Source organism: Thalassophryne amazonica, chromosome 23 (assembly GCF_902500255.1).
Source record: "Thalassophryne amazonica chromosome 23, fThaAma1.1, whole genome shotgun sequence".
Classification (NCBI taxonomy): Eukaryota; Metazoa; Chordata; class Actinopteri; order Batrachoidiformes; family Batrachoididae; genus Thalassophryne; species Thalassophryne amazonica.
Window position 1 is genome coordinate 2,023,971 of NC_047125.1, and position 13,263 is coordinate 2,037,233.

Sequence of the window (13,263 nt, forward strand, 5' to 3'; positions counted from 1 at the left end):
TACATAAACTCCATTATGATGTAAAATGTGCAACCAGAGGAGATAAAACACAAGACCAGGTCTATATAAGCATTGCTAAGGTCTATACAGCAAAGAGACTGTCCCGCCTGCTATTTTAACTCTGGGCAATTTACTGAGCACCGCTCATAGAAATTCAATTAGTCTCATCAAGAAACAGGTGAAATATGCCAGAAAGCTGTCCATGTTGGCAAAACCACAAACAGAGGAAGAGAGACAATATTTCCTTCCATAAGTGGTTTTGGTTCTTCTTGTCACTGTCTGTGACATTTGGTTGATAAACAGGTGTATGTTTCCTGCCTGTGTCATCCGTGGACACGGACCATTAACTCTTCACTTATGTCTAGTTGATATTTTCTCCTGCTCGACCGATGTCTAGTTAAAATACTTGTTGTTAGTGATTCAAATTGTTCGACAAGACCGAGGATTTTTTTTTTTTTTTTTTTTTTTTTTTTTTTTTTTTTTTTGCACATTAAAATAACAAACCGCTGCTTGGAGATTATAATGACTGTGCTACTTACAGTCACTCACACACACACAGAAATGTGCACACATACACAGACCACTGACTTCATGAATGAAACTGGTCAATAAAAGATAATTGTGCATATATATATATATATATATATATATATATATATATATTAATGGTTTTAGGAGCCGTGCTGTGCCTGTCAAAGCAGCAGCTTGGAACAGATCAGATCCATGTAACTTTCAACACTAATATTTGGGAATGTGTGAGTGTCAGAGTAAGTTTAATACTTTCCTGACATGATTTAATGTTAATTAATTTTACTGGCTCGACATCCAGGTCAGAATGGCATTTTAACACGCATTTTGCGAGTGTTTTTCTGAGTGTGTTTAGTCGTGAATCCCCATTAAAAATGGATTAACATCTAGGAACTTCGTCAATATTTCTGCCCGTTTAGGAGACGTCATGTCGCTGTCCATGAAGGGACGTTCACGTTTAGTGGGCAGCATTGGGAGTGTGAACTCTAGTTCTCATATATAACCTCTTTGGTTGGAGCATAACTAGCAAGGCTACTTTGTGTTGCTAGTTTTAACAAAAAAGTTATGATCATTAACTGAGCCTTAAAAAAGGAGCATTTTAACACTGAATAAGTGCTTAATAAAATGGTTATAATAAAAATATGTTGGAAAAAAGGCTTGAAAGTGAAAGTTTATTAAACGTCTGGACGCTGAATAAACGGCCAAAAGCTCTTTGAACATGTGTACCAGATGGTAAAAAGTGCTGTAGAAATTCAATCCATTAATGTTTTTGTTTTTGCAAACAGCAACATTACAAAGTATGAATTAAATTTTTTTAGCTTATATATATTTAATGAGTTGTAATGTCACTATAGATGTGTTCATATCATATTTGATGACTTCTGACATCTTGTGCGAGTGCCATGTATTTAGTAATAATTAACCATCTTCTGTACCCGCTTACTCCAATTAAGGGTCATGAGGGGTCAGAGCCCATTGCAGCTGTCATGGAGTATGAGACGGGTACACCCTGGACAGGACTACGATCTGTCACAGGGCCACATATAGACAAACACACACACACACCAAGGGTCAATTTAAAGTTTTCAGTTCACCTAACATGCAGGTCTTTGGATGTGGGAGGAAGCTGCAGCACCCGGAGAGAACCCACACAAACACGGGGAGAACATGCAAACTCCACACAGAAATGTCACAGGTGGGAATCGATCCCATGACCTTCTTGCTGTGAGGCAACAGTGTGAACCACTAATCCACCATGCTGCCCTAAATAATAATAATACATTTGTAAAGTATTTTAAATAAAGGAAAAAAACCTCAACAAAGTGTTGAACATAGCTGCAGACCAACATAAAACAAACATTCCCATATCCCAAAATAAGAAACAGAAAATAATTAAATACAAGAAAAAAAATGCAAAGATGATGAAAAACCTTCAAACTAATTACAAAAAAATATGTTTTAAAAATAGTCTTGGAGTCACACTTCAAATGTCAACAGGCAGCCTGTTCCACAAGATAAGACCACGGCCAAAAAAAAAAGGCTCTGAAGCCTGCTGACTTCTTTTTAACCCTTGAGACACAGAGCAAGTCTGCATCCAAGGACCACAGGGCACGAGGAGGCACATAAGGCTGAACAAGTTCAGCAAGATAGTTGAGTTCATGACGTTTAGAGCCTGAAAAGTCGAACAAAATCTTGAAATCTAGTCCTCGAGTCAGTGAAGGGAAGCCAGAATGTCTGTGATCAAACCTCCTGGTTTTCATCAAAACTCGAGCAACAGTAATTCTGTACCATCTGTAGACATCCTACACTATTTTATAGCAATCCAGGAAATAAAACACAGCAATAGTCAATTGTGGAAGACAAGAAATTTTGCGAAATTTAAAACAAATGCTGATGTACATTTCCACTTTATCAGTTCCATCAGTGAAATAACTTACTGTCATCAGGTCAAACTCACCACTGATACTTTATTTTAGTGAGTGTTGTTGTGACATTTATTGTTAATTTGGTTCTTTGCAGACATGCAGCCGTTGTTGGTGATTAAAGAAGAAACTCTCCCTGAGCACAAGGAATGGAATCTGAGTGTTGACCAGGAGGACATTAAAGAAGAAGAGAAGCTGTGCATAAGTCAGCAGGGAGAGCAGCTTCAGCAGCTGGAGGAGGCAGATCTCACGAAGTTTGGTTTCACTGCCGTCCCTGTGAAGAGTGAAAATGATGATGAAAAACCAGAGTCATCACAGCTTCATCAAAGCCGAAGTGATGAGAGCACAGAGGCTGAGCCTGTAGCCAGCAGCTCATCTGTACACAGAACACTGACAGAAGAAGCTGATGGAGAGGACGATGGAGGACCACAACCAGCCAGCAACTCAGGTCCAAACAGTCATTTACAACCAGATACCAGTGGCAGGAGTTCAGACAGTTCTGGAAGTGAGACTGATGACAGTGATGACTGGAAACAGACCAGAGAACTTCAGTCAAGTTTTAACTGTCAGAAAAATACCAATATTGTTGGTTCAGGCAACACTGATGAAAAACAATTTAAAGGATCTAAATATGGAAAAGCATCTGGTCACATGAACAACTCAGAGCAACAAAAGGAGAGGAAAGCAAAAAGAAAACCACTTAGCTGTTCTGATCAGAGTAAAAGACAGAAACAGGAGGACACTCTGAACAAACACATTACAGTTCACGCAGGGAAAAATCCACTTGTCTGTTCTGAGTGTGGTAAAAGGTTTGGACAAAAGGGCACCCTGAAAACACACATGATAATTCATACAGGACAAAAAGCATTTGTCTGTTCTGAGTGTGGTCAAAGGTTTGGACTAAAGAGCAACCTGAACAGACACATGATAATTCATACAGGGCAAAAAGCATTTGAGTGTTCTGAGTGTGGTAAAAGGTTTGGACGAAAGAGCGACCTGGAAACACACATGAGAATTCATACAGGGCAAAAAGCATTTGTCTGTTCTGAGTGCGGTAAAAGGTTTGGACGAAAGAGCGACCTGAAAATACACATGATAATTCATACAGGGCAAAAAGCATTTGTCTGTTCTGAGTGCGGTAAAAGGTTTGGACAAAAGAGCAACCTGAAAACACACATGATAATTCATACAGGGCAAAAAGCATTTGTCTGTTCTGAGTGCGGTAAAAGGTTTGGACGAAAGGGCAACCTGAAAACACACATGATAATTCATACAGGGCAAAAAGCATTTGTCTGTTCTGAGTGCGGTAAAAGGTTTGGACGAAAGAACAAACTGAAAATACACATGATAATTCATACAGGGCAAAAAGCATTTGTCTGTTCTGAGTGCGGTAAAAGGTTTGGACGAAAAAGCGACCTGAAAATACACATGATAATTCATACAGGACAAAAAGCATTTGTCTGTTCTGAGTGTGGTCAAAGATTTGGACAGAAGCTCACCCTGAAAAGACATATGATAATTCATACAGGGCAAAAAGCATTTGTCTGTTGTGAGTGTGGTAAAAGATTTGGAATAAAGAGCAACCTGAACAGACACATGATGATTCATACCAGACACGCCATTTAGCTATTCTGATCAGAGTAAAAGACAGAAACAGAAGGGCACTCTAAACAAACGCATGATAACTCATAGTGATTCACTGCCCCCCCCCCAAAAAAATGAGCCATTCACCAGCTCATCTACAAAACAATATGCAGGTGCACCCAGATGCAGAACAGCAGGAACGAGAAGAGGAATTAGTAAGAAGAAGAAACAAAAAAAAATGGACACAAAAGAGCATCCAAAACTGACTAAAATAAAGGAAAATTAAAAAATTCAAACTGTCCTGCAAAAAGTTAACCTGAGACTGACAAAACTGGTCCCAGAAGGAACCACATTTAAACTGTGTAAATTATAGAGCAGCATGGTACATACAGAAGTGTTCAGAGTAATAGTAGTGCTATGTGACTAAAAAGATTAATCCAGGTTTTGAGTATATTTCTTCACAATAATAGTGTGGAATTCAGTTAGTGAGTTTGTCAATTCTGTGGAACAAACAGGTGTGAATCAGGTGTCCCCTATTTAAGGATGAAGCCAGCACCTGTTGAACGTGCTTTTCTCTTTGAAAGCCTGAGGAAAATGGGACGTTGAAGACATTGTTCAGAAGAACAGCGTAGTTTGGTTAAAAAGTTGATTGGAGAGGGGAACACTTATATGCAGGTGCAAAAAATTATAGGCTGTCATCTACAGTGATCTCCAATGCTTTAAAATGGACCAAAAAAAAAAGACGCATGGAAGAAAAAGGAAGACAACCATCAAAACGGATAGAAGAATAACCAGAATGAAAAAGGCTTACCCACTGATCAGCTCCAGGATGATCAAAGACAGTCTGGAGTTACCTGTAAGTGCTGTGACAGTTAGAAGATGCCTGTGTGAAGCTAATTTATTTGTAAGAATCCCCCGCAAAGTCCCTCTGTTAAATAAAAGACATGCAGAAGAGGTTACAATTTGTCAAAGAACACATCAACTGGCCTAAAGAGAAATGGAGGAATATTTTGTGGACTGATGCAAGTAAAATTGTTCTTTTTGGGTCCAAGGGCCGCAGTCAGTTTGTGAGACAACCCCCAAACTCTGAATTCAAGCCACAGTTCATAGTGAAGACAGTGAAGCATGGTGGTGCAAGCATCATGATATGGGCATGTTTCTCCTACTATGGTGTTGGGCCTATATATCACATACCAGGTATCATGGATCAGTTTGGATATGTCAAAATACTTGAAGAGGTCATGTTGCCTTATGCTGAAGAGGACATGCCCTTGAAATGGGTGTTTCAACAAGACAATGACCCCAAGCACACTAGTAAACATGCAAAATCTTGGTTCCAAACCAACAAAATTAATGCCTCGCAGATGTGAAGAAATCATGAAAAAAAAACTGTGGTTATACAACTAAATACTAGTTTAGTGATTCACAGGATTGATAAAAATTCAGTTTGAACATAACAGCTTTGAGTTTGTAGTGTTAACAGCACATGCTACTATTATTGTGAACACCCCCTTTTCTACTTTTTTTTTTTTACCAATAGCCCAATTTCATAGCCTTAAGAGTGTGCATATCATGAATGCTTGGTCTTGTTGGATTTGTGAGAATCTACTGAATCTACTGGTACCTTGTTTCCCATGTAACAATAAGAAATATACTCAAAACCTGGATTAATCTTTTTAGTCACATAGCACTATTATTCTGAACACTACTGTACAAAGTAAATTAGCCCCACAAGATTTAGAGAGAAAAGGAACCACAATTAAGAAAAAAAAAAATACCGTGCCACAATGGAAAAAAAAAAAAAAAAATTACAACAAAAAAAATCAGCCGCCTAAAAGCAAAGATCTCCCAAATGGCCATATTTTTGGAAAGCCAAAACCACAAAATGAATTTTAACGTAAATTGCATTAAAAGAAAATACAATGTTGAAGATAAACAGCTGGGTGGGAGGTTAGATGAACATCAAGCCTTAGTGAAAGATTTTGCAGTACAGATTAAGAACAAAGACAAGAAAATACTTGAACAAGCAAAACAGATAAACAAGCAATTTGCAAAAAAAAAAAAAAAAAAAAATACCCAGGCTCATGTTCAGGAAGTTGGCAAACGACACAGTAGAAGTACAACAACCACCTGAGAGAGAGGAAATTGAAAAATTCTCAAAAAAAGTAAAGACAAAAACAGAAAACATACAGTTGGATGAAGGGAGCTACATTGAAGACGCATCGGGATACTTTCTGTTTTTGGCATGACATCTTTGCATGTGCAGTTAATATCTACGTGTGTGAAATAATACGCCTGAATGCTTTTTTTTTTTTTTTTAACATGAGAGTGGTTTTGGCACTGATCTGATGCCATATCAGTTTCTCTGAGTGTAATAATGTCTTAATGTTGGAATTGTAAGTTTTTAGTAAAATATAGACTTTTTAGTGTGAAAACTGTAATTCACCCAAATGTTTCTTCAGTTCTTGATGGATTTTGATGATTGTTTTTGTTTGTTTTATCTAAACACTGATTTACAATCCTTCCTCACACAATATTGAACTTTTGAATTGTTTTGGAAATTGTAGAAATTTTTATGGTGAAAATAGTGAAATTCACCAAAACACTTTTTCAGTTTCTGTTGTATTTTAATTCTGTTGGTTTTGTTTGTTTCTTCTAAATACTGTTCATAATTCATCCTTGTGGATATGTGAAATAATAAATTTTAGAAAAGAATGGATTTCATTAAGGTGAAATTCATGCAAAAGTTTTCATTTTGATTCATATTAGGTAGATTTATTTAAACACTGTTCTCAGTTCTTCACAAAATTATGCTTTTTGTTGAAAAATATTGTGTGTTAGAAAAACAATAAAATCCACCAAACTGGTGAATTTGGTTTTGTTTGAAGTTCTGTTCTTCCCTGTTGAATTTTGAATGCCAACTTTTGGTCATGAAAAACCATGAAATTCACCCACAGTTGTACAAATTCCCAAATTGTATGAGAGAAAAATCACCACAAGATGGTATTCAAGGAATGTTAAAGTCATTGAATTTTTGGAGGAGAATCTCAACTTCCAGCAAAAATATTTCCAGTAAATTTCTGTCCTCTGATCCAGTCGACACACTGCTGTCAACATTTCAGCTGATACTTCAGGTTTCATTCAAGTGTCTATTTACACAATAGTGTAAACACTAAAATGACTCTTACAGAATTTACAGCTGTTGGTAAAGAATTTTATTTGTGGTGTGTCATCATTTTCCTCACCTGCATAGTGCAGGGAAATAATTAGGAGAATAAACCCGGATGAGCTCTGGTTATTAACTAGAACCGGTTCATGATGTCTGCTGCTGTACCTGTAAGGTCAGAGGTCGATGGTGGAGGTGGAATGAGGAGTGTCTTAAAGGTGAACATTTTTCCTGAATCAGCGGCATTTCTGATTCTGTCATAAAGACAATTTGGCAGCAGAAATGCTGGAAGATCAACATGACAGAAGAGACGGACATGAACTGAGGACAACAGAGTGTCCAGATTTACAACGCTGCTGTTCAGCTGCTCTGATCAGGTTTCTGACAGCTTCAGTCAGCTGGATGTTGGAGGTAAGAGGGCGGAGCTTATCAAGGCTGGAGGTCAACCAGGACAAAGTGCTGTGAGGAGACGTCACAGCTGAGAGAAGTGAGCAGGTGATGGACTGAAGGTCGTGTCCAAAGTGATTGTTTCAAGAAGATTTTCCTGTAGAGAAACAGTCTGAAAAATAGAGCGACCGCTGTGTCGTCGGTAAAACAACTGAGTCATCATGAGGTCAAGTTGTTTGTCGGCTTTGTGAGACAGTCGGCAGCAAAATCGGGGATGAGATCAAAGTGTGTGCTTAAAGAGCCCAGAGACGCCACTCGAGTGACCTTCAGTCCTCATCTCAGTCTCAGTTCAGACTGGTGAAAATCTGATCCGGTTTGAATCAGAGCCAAACTCAGCCACGTGTGAATGTTACTGAACTCCAAAATCAAACACTTTGTGTTCACTCAGAGTCACACAGTCTGAGTTTGACAAATTCAGTCTGACAGCAGCTGGAAAGAAACTTCTAGACTCCAGAAAAACATCTGGATTCAGCAGATAAATTCCACTGATCTTAAAACCTGTCTGGATCAGGGATGAGAATTTTCCACAGATCCGTGGATTTCAGAGTTTTTCTGGTCCATTTCTGAGATCAGAGTAAATCTGTTGAGAAAATGTTTGGGTGTTGGTGCAGCGCGGATCATCGGTGCCAGTTAAATCTTTCCTCATATACATGTGAACCATCATAGTGCTGCTGAAACTCCAAACTAAAACACTCAACATCATTGTTTACTTTTTCTACAACAGCAAACTTTCATCCAATCAGAATCTCTGTAATATCTAAAGTCAGTGAAAGAACCCGGATGTGGACATTTTGAGTTTCTGCAAGTTTGTTTTGTTGAGCTGCATCTGTAACATGATCAAAATTACAGAGAGAAGGAAGACCACGTTAAAGACATCGATAGTGGTGTAAAAAAAAAAAAAAGTTTAAGTGGACATGAACAGGACAAAAGTAAGACTCATATGGAGTTAAATTTGTCTCATTAATACTTACAAATGCACAGAGGGTGATTTTATTCCTCTATTTGTACACGTGCTTTGCTCCACAAACACAAAAGCATTTGCAAAACTGAAAATTCTGTTTGTGAAGTGTGATTCAGCATTTGTAGATCACCGATTACACACATTCATCATGTTGCTCACTTACGCAGTATTGAGATATTCTCAGTGCAAAACTTCAATTGAGATCCACAAATATGTAAGTTGCTATTTACATTTCCATCCAGTAGATGGCAGTGCTGTTCTATACATTTTGACTGGCAGGGGGCGGTGCAGCTAAATACCAACAGGAGAACACAATTTTCAGTTTTGCAAATGCTTTCGTGTTTGTGGATCACAAAACACGTGTACAAATCGAGGAATATTTGTAAATCACCCTCTCGTCCATGAGCCAAGCAGGTTTTCGGTACCATTTAAGGTGAATAAACAAGACTTTGAATCCAGCCTCAGTGTATCATGGCCTACACAACAATGTATGATAGCCATCCCATGGTAGTAGCTGTAGCCAGGTTGGGGTCAGTGAAGATTTACACAGAGATCAAACTTTAAAAATACTCCAATCATGCTGAAAACTATATCACATTACTTGTCTGATCATATCGATTCCAAAAAGGTACAGTTTGGACTATCTGTGATAGAATGTTTTGGAGTTATGGGGTAAAAACAGCAAAAATGGTGACAAAGGTCAGTTTCAGTTTGTACAGGGGTCAAAAGTTAAAGTTGCTCCAATTTCAGTACAAAATGGTGCAAATTACTGCTTTAAATAAAAGGATTAATAAATGGAATAGTTTTGACTGTGTTGAATGTTTGGTCTCGAAGGTAAAGGATTCTATGACATGTGACATACAACCCCTGGCAAAAATTATGGAATCACCGGCCTCGGAGGATGTTCATTCAGTTGTTTAATTTTGTAGAAAAAAAGCAGATCACAGACATGACACAAAACTAAAGTCATTTCAAATGGCAACTTTCTGGCTTTAAGAAACACTATAAGAAATCAAGAAAAAAAAGATTGTGGCAGTCAGTAACGGTTACTTTTTTAGACCAAGCAGAGGAAAAAAATATGGAATCACTCAATTCTGAGGAAAAAATTATGGAATCACCCTGTAAATTTTCATCCCCCAAACTAACACCTGCATCAAATCAGATCTACTCGTTGACAATGACCCCATGTGTCTTTTTTACAAGGAATGTTTCACAGTTTATGCTCTATGGCAAGATGCATTATCATCTTGAAAAATGATTTCATCATCCCCAAACATCCTTTCAACTGTCCAAAATATCAACGTAAACTTGTGCATTTATTGATGATGTAATGACAGCCATCTCCCCAGTGCCTTTACCTGACATGCAGCCCCATATCATCAATGACTGTGGAAATTTACATGTTCTCTTCAGGCAGTCATCTTTATAAATCTCATTGGAACGGCACCAAACAAAAGTTCCAGCATCATCACCTTGCCCAATGCAGATTCGAGATTCATCTCTGAATATGACTTTCATCCAGTCATCCACAGTCCACGATTGCTTTTCCTTAGCCCATTGTAACCTTGTTTTTTCTGTTTAGGTGTTAATGATGCCTTTTGTTTAGCTTTTCTGTATGTAAATCCCATTTCCTTTAGGCGGTTTCTTACAGTTCGGTCACAGACGTTGACTCCAGTTTCCTCCCATTCGTTCCTCATTTGTTTTGTTGTGCATTTTCGATTTTTTGAGACATATTGCTTTAAGTTTTCTGTCTTGACGCTTTGATGTCTTCCTTGGTCTACCAGTATGTTTGCCTTTAACAACCTTCCCATGTTGTTTGTATTAGGTCCAGAGTTTAGACACAGCTGACTGTGAACAACCAACATCTTTTGCAACATTGCGTGATGATTTACCCTCTTTTAAGAGTTTGATAATCATCTCCTTTGTTTCAATTGGCATCTCTCATGTTGGAGCCATGGTTCATGTCAGTCCACTTGGTGCAACAGCTCTCCAAGGTGTAATCACTCCTTTTTAGATGCAGACTAACGAGCAGATCTGATTTGATGCAGGTGTTAGTTTTGGGGATGAAAATTTACAGGGTGATTCCATAATTTATTCCTCAGAATTGAGTGAGTCTATATTTTTTTCCCTCTGCTTGGTCTAAAAAAGTAACCGTTACTGACTGCCACAATTATTTTTCCTGATTTCTTATAGTGTTTCTTAAAGCCAGAAAGTTGCCATTTGAAATGACTTTAGTTTTGTGTCATGTCTGTGATCTGCTTTTTTTCTACAAAATTAAACAACTGAATGAACATCCTCCGAGGCAGGTGATTCCATAATTATTGCCAGGGGTTGTATATAACTGATATGGCTCACAATATGCTAAACTGTTTTGAAAGTGTAACACAAAGGTCAATTTTTCAAGTTACATGTTTTAATTGCAAACCAGCTTGGAGGCGTATTATCATATTTAAAGGGAACAGAGTTATTCAACAGAATATAATACAGTGTAATTTCCTCCACCTTTTTTCTCCCCCTCCCTTATCAACCACATTTCCTCATTAATATATAACATACATCAGACTTCATTAATGCTCCACACCCCAACAGTTGGTGGCAGTACTGCACCATGTCGGTTTCCAAACCGCCAAAAAACTCGATTGAAGAAGAAGAATCCAACGAAGAAGAACTTTCGTTTTGGCGGGCGAGGCTAAAGCTAGTTAGCTGGAGACGCTGGAAACTCTTCTCTGAACAGATCAAACTTCATTCTGTGATCCTGGAATAAGTTTTTTGAGGAGCTCCAGGAGCACAAAGATCGACATTAAACCGGAAGAAGAAGAAAAGGTGAAGTTAGCGCGAAAAGGTGGAAGAGCTAAGGTTGTTGAAACAGCGGAGAAACAAACAGATCGCAGAGCAGCAAGAAGAAACGAGTGGATTAAAGAAGAGAAGAAACTAGTCAACGTGCTGGAAGCTGTTTTCAAGCCTGAAGTTCGCTGGTCCAGCGCAGGTTTGTCCACTAAACCTTTGTATTCAGGTCTCTGTTTAAACAATGGAAATCGTCATGACGATTTTCAAGTTTAGGGTGTTTGGGTCCTGATAATCACGAAATGAGGGTAACATGTAACGAAATCGAGCAGATTGAACCAGAGTGACTCCAAATAATTACTTTGATTTAATTCTTTAGCTTTTGTTTTTGTGAAATGAACTCAGTTCATGTAGTTGGGGCTGGTGCGCCATCTGGTGTTCAAGAGATGAAACTTAAGTCAATAAGTCAGTCTGCTCCATTTCTCTCCTTTTAACCCCCGTTTCGTTATTATCAGCCCAGTTTCACTGAACAATAATAAAATAAAAGTAATTAATTGGATCATATTTAATCATATTGGAGTCAGTCTCCTCCTTTTCGTTACTTTTTACCCTCATTTCATGATTATTAGGCTCCATTTTGCTCCATTTCATTCATTTTGTATTTTAGTATAGCTCACTCTGTTTCTCAGATAATTTTGCTTAAATTGTTTGAAATTTGTTGATGTTCCATGGAATATCCCTGCTAACACCAGACTGATTTTTATGTCTGGTGTAGCTTTTTTATAAGTGACAATTCCTTTAACACAGGTGTGATCTTTCAGTAGTATGAGTTGAACATAGACATTATAAAGAGGAGACGCTGCATCGACCACTGCTGCCTATTGGCACTGATGAGCCGTGGGGCCGGCATCTTGGACCGGTCATCTGACCCGCTCCACTCAGTGCTGTTCAACAGGCGCAGTGCATTTAATCCATCGTAACTCTCTCAATACTAAACTGATTTTCACTTCTTTTTTTTCTGCAAACGTCTTATATGTAGCTATGATACAGGACAAATGGTTTGCCGTATTTTAACATTCATACTGGGATTAACAGTAATAGAATATGCTGATATAGCCTAGACTGTAGACAGGTATTTTGTAAACACTGGAATTATACACACATTATAGAGGGTTTTCAATCACGTGACCGATTTGCTGCAGGACAGGTGCCGTTGCCATTATGGATTACAAGGAGGCTGACACGTGATAGAAAAAAGAAGCGAATGTACGGTTGTTACGATGCTTTAAATCCTCGAGATAAAGCTATTATCGTGATAGATGTGTAGCAGTTGGTTCAGTGGATCCGTATCTTAGCGGAGAAAGCGGAGATCGGTCTTGAAGTCCTGAGCGATTTTTCTCACCAGCCGCTAGAAGGGCAGCTTGTGGATCAGCAGCTCGGTGCTCGAGGCCCACCAATGCAAATAAGCATCCGTATTGGAAGCGTTCTTGTGTTATCCTCTGCAGTATTTTTATGTATTGTTATATAATTTTATTGCCGAATAAAATGAAATAAAATTCTGGGAGCAGTGGATTTCTGTTAGCGGCGGATCTCTCACAGCGCTACGGTGCCGTGAGGCTTCTTCACACCGACGTTGAAACTTTTAACTGTGGAAAAAATACCAATATTGTTCATTCAGGCAACACTGATGAAAAACAATTTAAAGGCTTCTAAATATGGAAAAGCATCTGGTCACATGAACAACTCAGAGCAACAAAGGGAGAGGCAAGCAAGAAGAAAACCATTTAGCTGTTCTGATCAGAGTAAAACACAGAAACAGAAGGGCACTCAGAACAAAGACATTAGAAGTCAGACAGGACAAAAAAACATTT

The 13,263-nt window shown here is 38.4% G+C and overlaps 1 long non-coding RNA gene across 1 annotated transcript in view; it reads left to right on the forward strand.

Annotated features, from left to right (window-relative positions):
- LOC117504894 overlaps positions 1-13,263 on the forward strand; it is a 797,517-nt gene that overhangs the window by 354,167 nt on the left and 430,087 nt on the right. Inside the window, exon 2 of the long non-coding RNA XR_004558953.1 lies at positions 197-204. This is a non-coding gene — a long non-coding RNA (uncharacterized LOC117504894). The remainder of the gene's footprint in view (positions 1-196; positions 205-13,263) is intronic.